This window comes from Anabrus simplex, chromosome 2, assembly GCF_040414725.1.
Source record: "Anabrus simplex isolate iqAnaSimp1 chromosome 2, ASM4041472v1, whole genome shotgun sequence".
Lineage (NCBI taxonomy): Eukaryota > Metazoa > Arthropoda > Insecta > Orthoptera > Tettigoniidae > Anabrus > Anabrus simplex.
Genome location: NC_090266.1, coordinates 968,558,509 through 968,579,460, shown reverse-complemented (window position 1 = coordinate 968,579,460; position 20,952 = coordinate 968,558,509).

Sequence of the window (20,952 nt, the reverse complement as noted above, 5' to 3'; positions counted from 1 at the left end):
TTGTTTGGCATATGACAATTCTGAGATATATACAGAGTGTATCAGAACTAGTCCGCCTCTGTGGTTTAATGGTTAGTGTGATTAGCTGCCACCCCCGGAGGCCCGGGTTGGATTCCCGGCTCTGCCACGAAATTTGAAAAGTGGTACGAGGGCTGGAACGGGATCCACTCAGCCTCGGGAGGTCAACTATGTAGAGGTGGGCTCGATTCCCACCTCAGCCATTCACGAAGTGGTTTTCCGTGGTTTCCCACTTCTCCTCCAGGCAAATGCCGGGATGGTACCTAACCTTAGGCCACGGCCGATTCCTTCCCTCGTGCTTGTATATCCCTTCCAATCTTCCCATCACCCCGCAAGGCCCCTGTTCTGCATAGCAGGTGAGGCCACCTGGGCAAGGTACTGATCATCCTCCCCAGCTGTATCCCGACCCACAGTCTGAAACTCCAGGACACTGCCCTTGAGGTGGTAGAGGTGGGATCCCTCACTGAGTCCGAGGAAAAAACCGACCCTGGATGGTAAACAGATAAAGGAGAACAGGAAGAAGAAGTATCAGAACTATACTGACAAAATCAGAGATGCTCTCCGTGTTATGTTAAGAGCGATGGTTGAATCGGATTGGCGGAGAAAATATTTCCTTTCGAGAAAATGAAGTTAGTTTGTTACTTCCGGCCGTGCGATTTAAATTAACGAACTTGCCGTGTTAGCTATGCCCGAAAGCTAGGGCAGGCTGGTGCTTTGCGTCAGAGGAGGGAAGGGAAGGGAAGGGAAGGGAAGGGAAGGGAAGGGAAGGGAAGGGAAGGGAAGGGAAGGGAAGGGAATTGGGAAGTGGGTGCCAGAGGAAATGCTCGGTACGAATGCACAAGTTTATCCTTCGTTTCGCATAGTCGCTTCCCAGCCCCAGCAGGCAGTTTAGAGTTTGTCCTGCACAAATTGACCACTTGGCGAACCCCGTAGAAAGAGAAGATAAACTTGTACCGGTACCAAGAATACAGGCAGCTCTCCAGGTCGTTCGCCACACACCACACATCCTGAACACAGTCCAAAGGTCACTACTACACCATTGTGAACTGTGCATCGAAGTAGGTGGGAGGCATATTGAACATCTACTGTAATCAAACCATTGGGCGTATTGTTTCCTTCGTTCAGTATTCCATTCGATTTACTATGTTGTGAGTGAAGGAATACACAGTCGTAGGGCGGCAGCGCTGCATCTTCCAGTATGTTAAATAATAAAGAACGTTACTGTGACCAACAGACGAGAGGAGAAGCGATCTGGTGCATTCCTCGACTGACAAGTGTGTCTTAATTACAGAGTGTTCTTGTGCAGTTACGTCTGTTTAATGAACGAACTATGGATATTGCCTGTAAGAGACAAGGACAATCCTGTCGAGTCGAGCGAGGAAACTTCTCCATACGCACGGAACATTATCTCTGTTTCCATCACACACACCATTTCCCGTCCCTCCCCTCCTCTCCCTTGAAGAACGGCAGTGGCTGGCTCTCTGGCATAGGAAATACGCGGAATTCGTCGATTTGAATCGCGCGCCAGGAACTAATAAAGTAACTTCATTTTCTCGAAAAAAAAAAATTCTCAGCCAATCCCATTGCACCATCGTTGTTAACATAACACGAAGAGTAACCCTGATTTTTTGTCGGTATAGTTCTGATACACCCTGCATAGAGACTTTCCAGATATTACTAATGTTTCAGAAAGAAACTTTAATTACGTTAGCTTTTAAGGTATAATAATATATATTTGTTGCTATTGGCTTTACGTCGCACCGACACAGATAAGTCTTATGGCGACGATGGGACAGGAAAGGGCTAGTTCTGGGAAGGAAGTGGCCGTGGCCTTATTTGCCTGGTGTGAAAATGGGAAGCCACGGAAAACCATTTTCAGGGCTGCCGACAGTGGGGTTCGAACCCACTATCCCCCGAATACTAGATACTGGCCGCACTTAAGCGACTGCAAATAATAATTAATGGATAACGTACAATGTATCCATTCACTGGATGACTTCTACTGCTATTAAAAATGTTTTCATTGCGTACGCTGAACGAATACGACGGCCTCCTAGAAGGTCACACCCTTTCTCATGCCAAGGAGAACTGAAGCGGTGATTTAAGTTGCGTACAAGGTGACATAGTGGCAATGGCCTATGAAATAATCCGTCCCGGTATTTGCCGGAGCAGATGGAGAGGATTCCCGAATGTAGAGCTCCCAGGTTAGTAAAAGTAGTTGGTGTTAAGCCGAAGACCGCTCTTCTCGATGTGTCCTCTATATTAGGAATACAAAGTCATTCATCAACGAATGACTCTCCAGACTTGGTATTACCACTACGAAACATAAATTGAAGTGAATACACACCGACAGTTGGTGAAGTCTTCTTCATTCCTACCAAGCATATTTATAGACGGGATTATGGCCGACTCGTTGGATGAATGGCCAGCGTGCTGGCCTTCGGTTCAGAGGGTCCCGCGTTGGATTCCCGGCCGGGTCGGGGGATTTTAACCTTCATTGGTTAATTCGAATGGCCCGGGGGGCTGGGTGTTTGTGCTGTCCCCAACATCCAAGTCACTCACACACCACACATAACACTATCCTCCACCACAATAACACGCAGTTACCTACACATGGCAGATGCCGCCCACCCTCATCGGCAGCTCTGCCTTACGAGGGCTGCACTCGGCTAAAATAGACACACGAAATTCTTCTTCTTCTTATTATTATTATTGACGGGATTATATGTTTTCAAAGGCTCCATTTCCTGCGACATGATGCGCAAAAGATGATCTGATAGTGTTCTTAAACATTTTAACGGATATACATGGTGTTTCTGCACCATCTAGCGGTGAGCCAGGAATACACTTCAAATGTACCGGTACTGGGTCTGTTCCTTACTAAGGCGAATGCTGAGACAGTTCCTTTATGGTCGAGCTGCTGTGAGTCTGCAATCGGAAAAAAAGTGGTTTCGAACCACACTGTCGGCAGTCCTGAAGATACTTTACCGTGTTTTTCCATTTTCACACCAGGCAAATTCTGGGCTTGTACCTTAATTAAGGCAACGGCCGCTTCCTTCCAATTCCTAGACCTTTCCTATCCCATCATCGCCGTAAGACCTTTCTCTGTTGATGCGACATAAAACAAATTTCAAATTTAATAGACTATCCTTGTTGCCTGTTTCTATACTTGGTTAAAAATAGATCGAATTTGGACTAGGTTTAATTGTATTTTCAACGCTTCCATTTATGTTATAAGGAATGACAATTGTCTGCATATTTCTAGGATACTAAAAACGGTCCGCAAACATGCAATTTGTAATGGATTATGGCAGACTAGACAAGACCTGATAATTTGTAGTCCATTGCATCCTTGCAAGTTGCTCCTTTAATGACAGCAGCTGTATACTTAATTATGAATAACCGGACGAGTTGGCCATGCGGTTAAGGGCACGCAGCTGCGAGCTTGCATCCGGGAGGTAGTGGTTCGAACCCCACTGTCGGCAGCCCTGAAGATTGTTTTCCGTGGTTTCCCATTTTCACTGCGTACCTTAAATAAGGCCAAGGCCGCTTCTTTCCCATTCCCAGGCCTTTCCTCTCCATCGTCGCTATGAGACCTATCTGTGTCGGTGCGATGTAAAGCAAATTATAAAAAAGGAAAATTATGAATAGTCTTTGCATTCACCTGGTGCGCAGAGTAACTTCGGCTTACAGAGGCATTCGGGAGGCTATGGGCTGTCCGAAGAACGGTTTTCGGTCGTTTTCCATTCTCCTCACTAAGGCGAATGACGGAACAGTTCCTTTTGTTGGCCACGGGTACTACCCCCTCACCTCATATCACTGCAACATATCTCCTGGCTTGAGAGAGGCCGTCAGCCTCCTGGTGGCCAGTCATACCCCATTAGGGTGCGGAACAAAAACATTTCAGTTGTAGTAAGCGGGAAATGAAAGAAAACCATCTTCAATGCTGCAGGTGGTAGAATTCGTTCATGACATCTCCCCAAATAAAGGTCACAGCTACGCGATCTGTAGGGCGAAGCCAAATCGCTCGGTTCCCAGTTTTCAGGTTCAGTCGAATGATCGAGAATAGTCTGCACTCAGAAACTTCGCAGATGAAAAATAGCATTGTCAAATAAAGCGAATTGGTAACATCGACACTAAATAGAAATTCACCGGGCGAGTTGGCCGTGCGCGTAGAGGCGCGCGGCTGTGAACTTGCATCCGGGAGATAGTAGGTTCGAATCCCACTATCGGCAGCCCTGAAGATGGTTTTCCGTGGTTTCCCATTTTCACACCAGGCAAATGCTGGGGCTGTACCTTAATTAAGGCCACGGCCGCTTCCTTCCTACTCCTAGGCCTTTCCTATCCCATCGTCGCCATAAGACCTATCTGTGTCGGTGCGACGTAAAGCCGCTAGTAAAGCCGCTAGCAAAAAAAATAGAAATTCTTAGATAATTTTTACATCTCAAAACCAGCTCAGTTCTTCCAAGACAAAGTTTCAGAATTGCTGTTAGGATAAACGAAAATCACGAAAGGAGTAGAGGTTCGACATGAACGAACAAACAAATGAACGAACGGATGAACGATCAGTAGTGATACATATACTGTAAGTAAATTCGTTAAATTAAACAGAATGTGTGTTAAGGAAACTGTAATTTATTGTATCACATAACCACCGCTGTAGTACACAGTTCAGATACATTCCAGGCCTTTCAAAATTCGATTACCATTCCTAGGTGGATCATCTGAACGGAAGTCAGATTCTTTCATCATGTTCCAAGTTGGAAGAGAAGATACAGTCAATTTTTGTGTCTCCTTGCGGCATCCTATATTCATTTGCATGTTCGACAAAGTACAGGACCGTTATGTTGTACTCATACTATATTGACGCCGAGTTGTCGTCACCTTGCATAATGGCGTTGCATTTTGATTTTCATAGCATGTTTGTAATTTCAGTAATCTTTGTTTTGGCGAATACTATATATATGGGCACAGTGGAGTGACTACATTGCTGCCAGGAGAAGGTGAAAGAACTCTCCATGTGAACAGCTCATGTTTCATTATGTAGTGTATCATTTGGCCGCGTGGTTTGTGGTTCAGTCAAAGAGAGCAGCCCACGGCTAGCAAATGAAGCACGTTTGAACTTTATCGAGAAGTAGGCTACTCCTACATTCAAAATAATCACAGCAGTGAATTTATTATATCCGTGAGCTTGAGGCTAGATGTAAAGGGCAGCGTAGCTCTGTTTAGAAAAACAAAGTCAGTAGCGTAATCTCAGCAGATATTGACATGCAGAGGATGTACTGCAAGTTCGATCATAAGTCACTTGGTAAAATTATCGATGGGGAAAACAGAATTTGTATTCCTTTAAAGATTCACGATTTCCTTGAGGTGGACATTTTAGGTTATTAATATTGTATACTAGACTAAACTTGATTATGGAATCCGATTCTTAGTAGGAAAGAAAGACTAACTCAAAATTCTACTTACACATTAAGGGAGTGTGGTGAAACTTCTGACCGAGCAAGTGGCTGAATTGTTTGCGTCACGTAGCTATCAGCTTGCATTCGGAAGATAGTGGGTTCGATCCTAACTGTCGGGAACCCGGTAGATGATTATCAGTGTTTTTTCCATTTACCACTGGGAAAATGCTGGGGTTGTACCTTAATTAAGGCCACGATCGTTTCCTTCCCACTCCCAGCCCTTTCATATCCCATTGTCGCAATAGGACCTATCTTTGTCGGTGCGACGTTAAGCAAATTGTAAAAAATGTAACATAAATCTGATCAATTTGTTTGGTGTCCGAAACTTGATCTACAGCATCGGACATTAGAATGGGCGTAACATATGAAAATCAAACGCTTGCTAATCGTTTACGTCACACCAACACAGACAGGTCTTTTAGCGACGATAATAATTTCGTGTGGCTATTTTTAGCAGAGTGCAGCCCTTGTAAGGCAGACCCTCCGATGAGGGTGGGCGGCATCTGCCATGTGTAGGTAACTGCGTGTTATTGTGGTGGAGGATAGTGTTATTAGCGACGATGAGATGGGGGGAGAGCTAGGGCAGGAAAAACAGCAACCGTGGCCTTAATTAAGGTGAAGCCCCAGCATTTTCCTAGTGTGTAAATGGCAAATCATGGAAAACCATCCTCCGGGCCAATAGTGCGTTCGATCCACTTTCTACCGAATGCAAGCTCACAGTGCATGAATTAAACCACATAGCCAACTCGCTCAATACAATTAAATGCCTCCTCTATAAAAACTGTCTGCCACGCTAGTATTGGGTGACTTCTTCTTCTTATACGTTTTCCTATCTGAAGTTTGGTCCAGAAAGTCCCGGGTTTGATTCCCCGCCGGATCGGGGATTTTATCTTTAATTTTTTAATTCGCCCTCAACTAGATAAAGACTACACCAGGCTTCTCCGGAGGCCATACGCCATTATTATTATTATTATTATTATTATTATTATTATTATTATTATTATTATTATTATTATTATTATTATTATTATTATTATTATTTGTTTTCCTCTAAGGTTGGAGCATACTAAAATACATACTGAATATAATAATGTATGCATGTTGGGTATTCAGCCCGAAGGCTGTTGGATCCTCAACAGGTTCACCATTAGCTGTCATAGATCGCTTAGGTGTCACTAAAGAGGCGTACTAGGGAAATGAGGAGTGAGGTAATTTCCCGTTGCTTTCCTCGCTGAACCAGAAGTTGCCATTGCACATCAGTCTGTCAAGCCCACTGAAATGCGCGCACCAACCGACCCTATGAGCGACATTTTCACCCCATGCATAGCAGGGACTGGCTGCATAAAGAATGGTATTACTAGCGTCACTCATACCTCAGCCACTTTCATATTGTCATTGCCAAGTATAAGACTGAGACCGGCCAATGCAAGTAACAATTTTATTCTAGCCCATACCAGAAGACATAGCGCCCTGTAGACACTACATCTTGCCAGCAAAGGCCTAATATGATAATAATAATAATAATAATAATAATAATAATAATAATAATAATAATAATAGAAGAAGATGTAGAAAATTCGATCATCCCTTGTAAGGTAGACCCTGTGATTAAGATGGGCGGCGTCTGCCGTGTGAGAATAACTACATGTAATGTGCTGGTTTGAGGAACATATATGAAAGTAACTGTACTAACACCCAGTTCCTGAGACAAAGTGTTAAAATTGTTAGGATCGAGCCAGTTGGCCGTGCGTTTAGGAGGGCGCAGCTGCGAGCTTGCATCCGGGAGATGGTGGGTTCAAACCCCATGGCCGACAGCCCTGAAGATGGTTTCCCTTGGTTTACCCCTTTCATTTACGGCCGCGACGTCATCCTTCAAATTCCTAGCCCCTTCCTATCCCTGTCATTGTCGGTGCGACGTAAATCCAATTGTAAGTAATTTTTCGAAAGAGAATGAGTGTTTATTTCCGTTATTGGTAGAGTATGGAGATTTTTTTGTTTAGTGGAATGCCTGGGAAGACTCATGTGTATGAGCATAAATTTGACATCATCGATCGCTCGAGTTTTTGTGACCGCAGTTTCCCATCCCATATGTTCATGCCAGAGCCGTAGACGAGGTTGTATCGAAAATATTGGTTCATATAGTCAGTATATGAGCTCGTTAGTGGTTGTAATAAACTAAAACTTGGACCATTACTCTACCACTCTCCGAAGAGCTGGACAGTACTGAATATGCCCTCTGCCAAATGACCAAATTGTTCAAGTAGGACATATCCGTATGTAGTTAGGTAACCTCTCTTATCATCAAGAGTTCGACTGGAATCATGAGATATAGTAATTGCTGTTGTACAATGAATGATCATGGTTTGATAACACATACTGCTTGAAATTATACCGACTTACATTAGAGGAAGTTGGGTTCTTCGGCTGAATGGAAAGCTTAGTAGCGTTTGGTTCATAGAGTCCTGGCTTCTATTCCCGGCTATCTGGGAATTTTAACCACGTTGTATTAATTCCTCTAGCTGTGGAGATCGTTGTTTTTGTTTATGTTAATACACATCTTCATTTACATAAGCACATTACACCACCGACCACCTTAGAAACACGCAGTAGTTAATACGTCCGTCCACATTGGACATTGGGTTATAGTCAAGAAAAGCATCCGGCCGCAAACCTCGCCTTTATCCACATTCGTGCTGACCGCAGATACTTGGTAAAACAGCCAGGAAATAATAATGAGATCATAGAGGAAGATGATTGAAATAATTTTATTGATATATACTTATGTGTGTACCGGGTGAGATGGCCGCGCGTTTAGGGGCGCACAGTTGTGAGCTTGCATCCGAGAGATAGTGGGTTCGAACCCCACTGTCGGCAGCCCTGAAGATGATTCTCCGTGTTTTCCAATTTTCACACCAGGCAAATGCTGCGGCTGTTCCTTAATTAAGATCACGGCCGTTTTCTTACCACTCCTAGCCCTTACCTATCCCATCGTCAGTAAAATGCTGGGGCAGTTCCTATTTATAGGCCACAGTCGATTCCTTCCGTCTCGTTACCCATATTCATTCATCACCATTTATTTTATTTTCATTAGCTTCTCAACTGAGGGCGAAATGAAGGACATCCGGCCGTAACAACTTCCCGTATAATTTCAACTCACCTCATCCCCGACCCCGTATCAGGAAACGGGATTAAGGGGCAGACATACACATTGATGAAATTTTTAAGTACTGTCTTATGGAATCAGCCAACGGCCGTAGCCGTGTTGAAACACCGGATCCCGTGAGATCTCCGAAGTTAAGCAACATTGGGCGTGGTCAGGAGTTGGATGGGTTGCCACGCGCTGTTGGTGGGGGTTAAGGGAATGGAGGAGCGGAAAAGAACTGGCCACCCTACCGCACGTAAACTCCGGCTCAGGAACACCTCTGCGGAGGTTCGGACCTGCCTTCGGGCAGAATAACCCTTACCTTACCTTATGGAATCAGCTCTAAATCGGCAAGAGAAGATGTAAGATGATAACAAACTTGTTAATACTGTCCTAAATGAAAACACAAATTTTACTGGTAAATAATGTTATTTATCAGCCCCGTGGTGTTGGGGTAACGTGCTTGCATCGCACCTATAGTCCCCGAGTTCTATTAACGGACAATTCAGGGATTTACATTATGTACTGAGGGCTGGGACGGGGCTCACTCAGCCTCATGAGGAGGAGTGTTCTGATTAGATATACAATGAAGCCGGACTAGGAAGCAAGGTATTATGGCAGAAGATGTCTCATTGAGTACGTGACGTACCAGCGTCTTCAGGTCTTCTTGCTAGGCAGCAATCGTTTCAACAGGCCAATGTCCTAATGAGCTGTTGCATCACCTGGGGTGATAATGCCGTTCATACACATGTAAAGAGTTCTTCGTTTTTAGTTTTCGATTTATTGCAGTGACCGAGAAATTTATCTGTTTATTATTAAATGATCTGTAATGTAGGATTTCAAACTTCTAAGAAGAGGATTTTACCGCTTGGTAACACTGGTCTAATATACAATATGGCGTAAGATACATAAAATACATTGAGGTCGGTTGTACAGCTGTACCTACTTCTCTTAAAAGAACAATACAGTTGTATCTTTCTATTTAACTCCCACAAGAGCAAGTCGTGGTTAATATGTACATCTATTATTTTCTGGCGTATGTTATACACTGATTGACAGTGACAATGCAACACCAAGGAGGAGTGGTTCGAAAGGGATGAAAGTTGGAGAAAAAACAGACACGGCACGGATGAATAATTGATGTTTATTTCAAACCGATATGCAGGTTACACAATGCGCACGGCATCGACTCAGTAGGATGTAGGACCACCGCGAGCGGCGATGCACGCAGAAACACGTCGAGGTACAGAGTCAATAAGAGTGCGGATGGTGTCCTGAGGGATGGTTCTCCATTCTCTGTCAACCATTTGCTACAGTTGGTCGTCCGTACGAGGCTGGGGCAGAGTTTGCAAACGGCGTCCAATGAGATCCCACACGTGTTCGATTGGTGAGAGATCCGGAGAGTACGCTGGCCACGGAAGCATCTGTACACCTCGTAGAGCCTGTTGGGAGATGCGAGCAGTGTGTGGGCGGGCATTATCCTGCTGAAACAGAGCATTGGGCAGCCCCTGAAGGTACGGGAGTGCCACCGGCCGCAGCACATGCTGCACGTAGCGGTGGGCATTTAACGTGCCTTGAATACGCACTAGAGGTGACGTGGAATCATACGCAATAGCGCCCCAAACCATGATGCCGCGTTGTCTAGCGGTAGGGCGCTCCACAGTTACTGCCGGATTTGACCTTTCTCCACGCCGACGCCACACTCGTCTGCGGTGACTATCACTGACAGAACAGAAGCGTGACTCATCGGAGAACACGACGTTCCGCCATTCCCTCATCCAAGTCGCTCTAGCCCGGCACCATGCCAGGCGTGCACGTCTATGCTGTGGAGTCAATGGTAGTCTTCTGAGCGGACGCCGGGAGTGCAGGCCTCCTTCAACCAATCGACGAGAAATTGTTCTGGTCGATATTGGAACAGCCAGGGTGTCTTGCACATGCTGAAGAATGACGGTTGACGTGGCGTGCGGGGCTGCCACCGCTTGGCGGCGGATGCGCCGATCCTCGCGTGCTGACGTCACTTGGGCTGCGCCTGGACCCCTCGCACGTGCCACATGTCCCTACGCCAACCATCTTCACCACAGGCGCTGCACCGTGGACACATCCCTATGGGTATCGGCTGCGATTTGACGAAGCGACCAACCTGCCCTTCTCAGCCCGATCACCATACCCCTCGTAAAGTCGTCTGTCTGCTGGAAATGCCTCCGTTGACGGCGGCCTGACATTCTTAGCTATACACGTGTCCTGTGGCACAGGACAACACGTTCTACAATGACTGTCGGCTGAGAAATCACGGTATGAAATGGGCCATTCTCCAACGCCGTGTCCCATTTATCGTTCGCTACGTGCGCAGCACAGCGGCGCATTTCACATCATGAGCATACCTCAGTGACGTCAGTCTACCCTGCAATTGGCATAAAGTTCTGACCACTCCTTCTTGGTGTTGCATTTGCTCTGTCAGTCAGTGTATATGAAAACTAATTTCTCTCAATTAATATCTAATAAAATTACATTTAATTAACACACCGATACGGTATTCTTTTGAATACTTCCTATTAGAACTGGTGCCTCAAAGACTGAAAAAAATGCTTCTTCTTCTACTTAACCTGTTTACCCTCCAGGATTGTTTTTTACCCTCGGACTCAGCGAGGGATCCCACATCTACCGCATCAAGGGCAGTGTCCTGGAGAGTGAGACTTTGGGCCCGGGGATACAACTGGGGATACCTTGCCCAGGCGGCCACACATGCTATGCTGAACAGTGGCCTTGTGGGGGGGGGGGGGGAGGGGATTGGAAGATTAAAAGGGATAGACAAGGAAGAGGGAAGGAAGCGGCCGTGGCCTTAAGTTAGGTACCATCTCGGCATTTGCGTGGAGGAGCAGTGGGAAACCACAGAAAACCACTTCCAGGATGGCTGAGGTGAGAATCGAACCCACCTCTACTCATTTGACCTCCCGAGGCTGAGTGGACCCCGTTCCAGCCCTCGCACCACTTTTCAAATTTCGTGGCAGAGCCGGGAATCGAACCAGGTCCTCCCGGGGTGGCAGCTAATCACACTAACCACTACACCACAGAGGAGGACCAGAACAAAAATTGTCTTCCAAAAATTTGTTTCCCAGAATGAAACTGTAATTTAATTTCACCGAATGTGAGTGTTAAAATGTTGAAAAATTGAATACTTCATCTTCTTCTTCTTCTTTTCCTACCACTTTTTCCCACACCTGTGGGGTCGCGGGTGCGAACTGGGTCGCACATGTGGATTTGGCCCTGTTTTAAGGCCGGATGCCCTTCCTGACGCCAACCCTATATGGAGGGATGTAATCACTATTGCGTGTTTCTTGTGGCTTGTAGTGTGCTATGTTGTCTGAATATGAAGTGGAGAGTGTTGGGACGGACACAAACACCCAGTCCCCGAGTCAGAAGAATTAATCAGAAGCGATTAAAATCCCCGACCCGGCCGGGAATCGAACCCGGGACCCTCTGAACCGAAGGCCAGTATGCTGACCATTCAGCCAACGAGTCAGACAAAAATTGAATACTTCATATATCTGTTAATTATCATCATTTTAAACCCACATTTCTACAAATATTGCTAGGAACAACCTGATCTGATATGGTCTTCATTCGGTTGCGAAAGGAATAAGACATGAATACAGGGAGTAATGAATATTTCTTAACGGAAAGAAAGACAACTAATTGGCAGTGTGAGACTCGTGTTTCGCCAATGGCATCCTCCACATGGCAAGAGAACGTGGAACGAAAATGCATCAGCTCAGTTAAGAGTATTTTAACCTTCCTTTGGCTGAGAGATGAGTACAGTGCACAAAATGTATTTATTTTCTCTATAAAGTGACAATGAATTGAACTAAAGGAGTCTGGTGGTATTTGAAGGTGCTCAAATACGTCAGCTCCGTATCGGTAGATGTACCGGCACGTAAAAGAACACCCGCAAGTCAAAATTCTGGCACCTCGGGGTCTCCGTAAACCGTGAAAGTAGTTAAAGGGACGTAAAACCAATAATATTAATTAAATATTGAACTTGTCCGCCTCTGTGGTGAAGTGGTTAGTATGATTAACTACCACCCCCAGAGGCCCGCGTTCGATTCCCGGCTGTGACACGAAATTTGAAAAGTGGTTCGAGGGCTGGAACGGGGTACACTCAGCCTCGGGAGGTCAACCGAGTAGAGGTGGGTTCGATTCCCACCTCAGCCATCCTGGAAGTGGTTTTCTCCTCCAAGCAAATGCCGGGATGGTACCTATCTTAAGGCCACGGCCACTTCCTTCCCTCGTCCTTGTCTATCCCTTCCAATCTTCCCATCCCCCACCAAGGCCCCTATTCAGCATAGCAGGTGAGGCCGCTTGGGCGAGGTACTGGTCATCCTCCCCAGTTGTACCCCCGACCCAAAGTCTCACGCTCCTGGACATTGTCCTTGAGGCGGCAGAGGTGGAATCCCTCGCTGAGTCCGAGGGTAAAGCCAACCCTGGAAAGTATATAGATTAAGAAATATTGAACTTAAAGCTTGCGTGTTTAGTATAGCATACTGATGGATTTCAGGAGTGGGTTAACGGTTTGAAGTGGGGAATAATGGCCTTCAGTTGTATTCAGAACTTGTTTCTGTGAACTGAGACGTTAACGTGAGCGCACACTAACTCTCAAACACCAGCGTTAGGAAATTAAATTCAGCCAATGGAGTGTTAAACGCAGCATGAAGATTTGGCTAAACACATAGTGCTCTTATATTTTCACCGCGATGAATGCTACGGAGCAGTTAGTGGTTTGAGAGAATGGTCACGGTACTGGCCTTCAATTCAGAGGTCCCCGGGTATGATTTCTGGCCAGACCGGAGATTTTATTTGCTAGTTGCTTTAGGTCGCACCGACATAGATAGGTGTTATGGCGACGATGCGACAGGAAATGCCTAGGAATGGGAAGGAAGCAGCCGTGGCCTTAATTAAGGTCCAGCCCCAGCATTTGCCTGGTGTGAAAAGGGGAAATCACGGAAAAACATCTTCAAGGCTGCCGACAGTGGGTTTCGAATCCACTGTTTCACGGATGCGAGCTCACAGCTGCGTGCTCCTAATCACACGGCCAACTTGCCCGTTACCGGGGATTTTAATCGCGTTTGCTTGATTTCTCTAACGTGGGTGCCGGGTAATATTATTTGTCTTAATACATATTTTCAAGTACATAGAACAAAGAACCACAGACACACGCAATTGTGAATACATCCGTAAAACTAGACTGCATCTATTCAAAGTGCCAACACCAGGTAACTGTAAAGAGGCCAGGGAGGAGAAGACGATGTGTGCAAGTGAATGAACAAGCCCGTGTTTTATATTGCTGTATTCTAGCCACAGTCACTGCCCTACACGGCCCGAGCATGCACCTCACTCAAGGAAATTATATTCCTGAAGTAGGCCTTTATGTTGTGAGCACACATCCAAAAGTATAAGGTGTGCTCTAGGAATTGCGGGAGATTGTGAATTGCTGTATTTTACAACTTTTGCTTTGTTTTGTTCACAAAGGCCTACTTGTCCACCTAGGAAAGTTTCGTGATAAATGCCATCAGCAGGTCCGATAAGCTTCCGTTGTATATTGCTCATGATGTCTGATGTTGGTTACATGAATCAGCTACAAACAATACGCCGTACACAGTGGCCAGTTGTTGAGCAAAGCTGTGCCATTTTATCTAGACTAGTGCTCGAACTCGGTGTTCACTTCCACAGGCCTCTGTATTACTACCACTGCTCCTATATATTTTGGCACAAGTTTTGATACACTTTTACTATGGTTCTTAATAAACAAACTACAAAGAGCAGCATTTTGTGGTTCTAACTCTAATGTTCATCGTATAAGTAGGAAAATAAATTCATGTTAATTTGCCATCATGAAATAACCTACACTTAAGGACATGTTTCAAAATTAAAACAATACTGTCACCGGTTTTACGTGTCACTATTATTTTTATTGCTTTCGGATAAGTCGATGGGCCAGAATTCTGCACCGCAGGAATTCTCTACGTGTTGGTACATTTGCCAACATATTTGACCATTTTAATATACCACTGGACTGAGCACCGAGCTTGATAGCTGCAGTCGCTTAAGTGCGGCCAGTATCCACTATTCGGGAGATAGTAGGTTCGAACCCCACTGTCGGCAGCCCTGAATATGGTTTTCCGTGGTTTCCTGTTTTCACACCAGGCAAATGCTGGGGCTGTACCTTAATTAAGGCCACGGCTGCTTCCTTCCCACTCCTAGCCTTTTCCTGTCCCATCGTCGCCATAAGACCTGTCTGTGTCGGTGCGGCGTAAAGCAACTAGCAAAAAAAAAAAAAAAAGTGGACTGAGCCAGGTTCGAACCTATCAATTTGAGCTCAGGAAAACTACATTCTACACTCTGAGGCATATAGCCCTGCTGAAAATAAAACATTTTTAAATATGTAATGATATTTATGATAAACCTCTGCTCATATATTCTTCGTCTGCTTCTTCTTCCTCATATTATCATCATCATCATCGGTTTACCCTCCAGGTTCGGCTTTTCCCTCGGACTCAGCGAGGGATCCCACCTCTGCCGCCTCAAGGGCAGTGTCCTGGAGCTTCAGACTCTTGGTCGGGGGATACAACTGGGGAGTATGACCAGTACCTCGCCCAGGCGGCCTCACCTGCTATGGTGAACAGGGGCCTTGGAGGGGGATGGGAAGATTGGAAGGGATAGGCAAGGATGAGGGAAGGAAGCGGCCGTGGCCTTAAGTTAGGTACCATCCCAGCATTCGCCTGGAGGTGAAGTGGGAAACCACGGAAAACCACTTCGAGGATGGCTGAGGTGGGAATCGAACCCACCTTTACTCAGTTGACCTCCCGAGGCTGAGTGGACCCCGTTCCAGCCCTCGTACCACTTTTCAAATTTCGTGGCAGAGCCGGGAATCGGACCCGGATCTCCGGGGGTGGCAGCTAATCACGCTAACCACTACACCACGGAGGTGGACCCTCATATTATCTCCTGGCTAATTTCCCAAAAGCCTGGGATAGGTAATGAAGATGAAGCCCATTTTCGTGGCTGGATGCCTCTCCTGACTCCAACCCTATACTCACCAATGTGAGTTTCTGTGCTGGTTTATAGTGTAATGTGATATGCGTAAATGAAAATTCGTATTAAGTTGACCAATAACAGACAGTACCCAAGCTATAAGAATTAATCAAACGTGGTTAATATCTCCCCGTCCAGCCCGGAATAGAATCCGGAGCCTTCCCATGTTCATATGTAAGTTGTAGTAAAAGTTGTCAGCCTCTGTGGTGTAGTGGTTAGTGTGATTAGCTGCCACCCCCAAAGACCCGAGTTCGATTCCCGGCTTTGCCACGAAATTTGAAAAGTGGTACGAGGGCTGGAACGGGGCGCACTCAGCCTCGGGAGGTCAAATGAGTAGAGGGTGTTCGATTCCTACCTCAGCCACCCTCGAAGTGGTTTTCCGTGGCTTGAACAGTGCATTTACAAAATTTAGTTGTTGTTTACTTTCTCCATTGAACTCGGAGTACAGGCTTGCCATTTTCTTGGACAGACTAATTACAGACTACTTGTGACAGAATAAGTTCAGATTCTTAGTTCTTCATAGCCTCTCTCTTTTAAAATGTAAAGCCCATCGATGGTTAAATCACTTCTTTTTCATATAACAAGGAGCAAAATACTTAGTACACCGAAAATGTTTGAACACTTGGTAGAAGAATGTAGGCGTGAGTTAACAAGTATTGATTTCTAGTAGAAAGACGGAATTTAGTTCGTATTCACTAGTAGGAGGTTGGTAGTGTGTTGCATTAGTTAAAGAAGAATAGTAAACAGTGTTCGCAAGATAATAAGATTATTAACATGAAGAACAGAACGCTTAAGATGTGACCTACAAACCGATCTCATAATTGGAAGGAAACTACAATAAAGGAGTGAAGTCCATCGTAATTTGTAAATTTTAATAATTCAGCAACGAAGATTGTAAATGAATAAGTTATATCTAGAAATTAGGCACAAACATTCGAAAAAATATATTTATTTGAGGCCTACTGTATTCTAATTTTAGGACGTATCATATCCTACATTAGTGCTATTAGCTGCCACTCCCCAGAGACCCGGTTTCGATTCTCGGCCCTGCCACGGAATTCGAAAAGTGGTGCGAGAGGTGGAACGGGGTCCACTCAGCTCGGGAGATGAACTGAGTAGAGGGAGGTTCGATTCCCTCCTCAGCCATCCTCGAAGTTGTTTTCCGTGGTTTCGCACTTCTCCTACAGGAAAATGCCGGGATGGTACCTAATTTAATGACCCCGCTACTTCGTTCCCTCTTCCTTGTCTATCCCTTCCAATCTTCCCATTCCCCACAAGGCCCCTGTTCAGTATTGCAGGTGAGGCCGCCTGGGAGAGGTACTGATCCTCTATCCCAGTTGTAACCCACCGACCCGATGTATTTCGCTCCAGGACACTGCCCTTGAGGCGGTAGAGATAGGATTGGAGGGAAAAGCCAACCTGGAGGCTAAACAGATTAAGAAAGAAAGAAAGAAAGAAAGAAAGAAAGAAAGAAAGAAGGAAAGAAAGAAAAATCATATCCTGAAAAGAAGGAAAAAGTAAGAGGGCAATAAGAATATAAAATGCATAATGCATATCATAATCCGTTTAACCTCCAGGGTTGGTTTCTCCCTCGGACACAGTGAGGGATCACACCTCTACAGCCTCAGGGCAGTGTCCTGCAGCATGAGACTTTGGATCGGAGAGATACAACTGGGGTGGAGGACAAGTACCTCGCCCAGGCTGCCGCACCTGCTATGCCGAACAGGGGCCTTGTGGGGAATGGGACGATCAGAATGGATAGACAATGAAAAGAGAAGGAGGCGGCCGTGGCCTTAAGTTAGGTACAATCCCGGCATTTTCCTGGAGGAGAAGTGAGAAAAAACTGAGGATGGCTGAGGTGGGAATCGAGCCCCTCTAATGAGTTGACCTTCCAAGGCTGAGTGGACCCCGTAGCAGCCCTCGTACCACTTTCCAAATTTTGGTGGAAGAGCCGTGAATCGAACCCGGGCCTCCCGGTGGGCAGCTAATCACACTAACCACTATACAGCAGAGGCGTAGTTCTTCTTCGTCTTCCTATTATTAATATTATTATTGTCATCATCCAACTCCTTTGATGAATGGTCAGCGTTCATGAGAGATTCCCGAGTTGGATTCTCGGTCGGGTCGGGGATTTGATTCGCGACTGGTTAATTCTTCTGGCTCGGGGAGTGGGTACCTGGGTCTTTCTTCTTCATATTCAGACAACATATGACACTACCAACCACGATAGAAGCATGCAAAAATAAATAGATCTATATCCCTCCACATATGGTTCGGAGCAGGAAAAGCATCCGATCGTAAAACGGGTTCAAATCCTCATGTGCGACACAGTTCGCACCCGCGATTCCACAGGTGTGTGATGAGAGGTAGAATATTAGTCTTCTTCTTATTATTATTATTATTATTACTATTATTATGGCTGCCTAGTCAGTAAAAGCGTGTTTAGTTCATCGATGGTGGGTTCGATTTAATTGCAGAAAATCGAGAAAAAAAAAAAAAAGACTTCCATTTCCGGAGTGGTACGGAACCCGATGGGGGTGGGGATAGTGATAACCGAGTAGTTTAGCGACTAGGTTCTTGTCAAGGCGTTTCATATATCGGCCAATGCATTGGAGATTTTTGAAATAAAAATTCACGTCACTGTGGATCAAATTCCATGAAAAACTGGAGGTCCTGTGGTTATGGACACGATATCAACTGTACAAGATCAGCGATACTAGAGATATTCACACGCAAATTGCTAAACTGATGAATTTAATGGGCCATTTCCATTATATCTGTTTACACTTACGTAATAAACCTCTCAATTAATAGTTTAAAAAATTCTTCAATTTGCTTTCCTTCGCAACGACACAGACAGGTCTAATGGCGACGATGGGATAGGAAAACTCTAGGAATTGAAAGGAAGCGACCGTGGCCTTAATTTAGGTACAACCCGGTGTGAAAATGGAAAACCACGGTAAACCATCTTCAGGGCTGTCGATAGTGGGGTTTCGAACCCTCTATTTCCCGAGTGCAAGCTGATAGCTATGTGATCCACACCACGCGGCTACGTGCTCGGTCTCAGAATTTGAACGAAGTCGGTGACCTCGAACATTAGTCGCCTCTCACGTCCATGGTGTTTTAATAACAATAGTACACATTTACACTTCATTTGTAAAAAAATATTCCTCTCAAATTTGGTTTATTCCATTACATTGAGGTTGAGGTATTTCATTTTTCAGTAATAGAGTCGAAACTCTCCTGATGTATACGGTGGTGCACCACATCTTCGGTGGGAAGGGAAAGGGCAGTTTTAAGCTGAAAAGAGTCTCATCTCTCTATTTTTAATTCTATTAAGGTAGCGCCGTGATCCTTGATCATTCGCCAAAACTAATGTAGTGTTACCTCGAACGGAAACTGTCTTAAATGGCGTAGGAAAGCCGCGATAGTACTGAAGAAAACCTACAACCTGTTTTCCAGTCAATGACCGGGTCAGGGATGTGATGAATGAATCCCTCAACTTGGGGCGGGGATGGGAATCGTGCCGGCTGCCTAAGCCTGTCGCACTCCACTGGGGCAATGATTAATGACTGACAGATGAAATTAAATGGTATTGGAGAGTGTTGGTGGAATGAAAGATGGCAGGGAAAACCGGAGTACCCGGAGAAAAATCTGTCCCGCCTCCGCTTTGTCCAGCACAAATCTCACATGGAGTGACAGGGATTTGAACCACAGAACCCAGCGGTGAGAGGCCGGCGCTCTGCCTCCTGAGCCACGAAGGCTGCGGTAGTACTATTATTTACATTTTCTTACAATTTCCTTGACGCCGCACCGACATAGGTACGTCTTATGGAGACGATGGGACAAGAAAGGGCGAGAAGTGGGAAGGAAGCGGCCGTGACTTTAGTAATGTACAGACCCAGCTTTTCCTGGTGTGAAAATGGGAAACCACAGAAACCCATCTTTAGGGCTGCCGACAGAGGGACTGGAACCCACTATCTCCCTAATACTGGATACTGACCGCACTTAAGCGACGACAGCTATCGAGTTCGGTACTATTACATAGGGTTTTCAGATGATACGTTAGGTTTTCAATATAGCTCGCTATGAAGACATTCCCTTCAACAATGATCGTATGGGATCGGTAAAATTCGTGAGCAATCATGGTGGGCGAAAACATACGGAAGTGCACTGATTAATTCACGAAATAATTTCATCTAAACATGGTTAATAGTTGTCACTGAAATGTAAGGCTATTTGGAAAATCGATTGCACATTTCAGTGTTAACGTACAGGAACTCCAAATAATCGAATACTCACTGAGATAGAAATTGGCATTAAAAATACGCCTTTCCTTGTTTAGAATTACCAATGGATACTGTCCTTAAATAAGATACATTGTTTTACAATAAATATAGTCTCATAAAATATTATTGAGCACCTAATAAAATTTATTCAGATAGGCTACACTTAATTCTACATACTATTCTTTTCGATTGTAGCAGACCTAGAAGAATGCATCACAAGATTGGTCAATAAGTTCAGGGCATTTTCAGGAAGCAAGCGGTTACTGCTGATCAAAAATCGTAAACTTTGGTAGAGGCTGGATGAGATCTTCTTCCAGTAATGGATTGATAGTGTCTGACGCCACTGCCGCTGATGTCGATACCTCCTCGAAATTTCTCTTTAACACAACCATGCAGCAAAAATCATTCCTATTTTTACAATTTATATCCACTGTGGGTTCATACAGCCGTTTAAGGACCTTGGACTTACCTAGGCGGCTGTTGCTCACGTCTATGGCCCGTGGATGTTGAATCGTCGCTTAGTCGGCGTGTTTCTTTCTTTTGCGTTTTCACACCCAGGCACGTTGATTCTAATATCAACAGCTCCTCGATCCAATGGACTGACCTCACGAGACTGGAAAAAACTAGTTTTGATCTTTAGATGAGGATTAAAGTGTTTCAGCGTGTAAGGATCCCAAGCCGATTGCCAAAAGTAAGGAATATATATACACTACATTTAGGACACGGGATTAGCTTTAATATATTGTAACCGTAAAAGTTTGTTTCGATTGAACACAAGACTCGGCACAGGGGTGACCGGTCCTCATCTGACTTGTTACAGAGGAGAGGGAATCAAGCTAAGTATAATGGAACACTAATTTTTTAAGTTTATTCACAAAATAAAGTCAGAAATTTAACATCACCTCAGCACAGCGGTTACAATGAGTACTTCTCCTTGGGTTGAACTGGTCCTGAT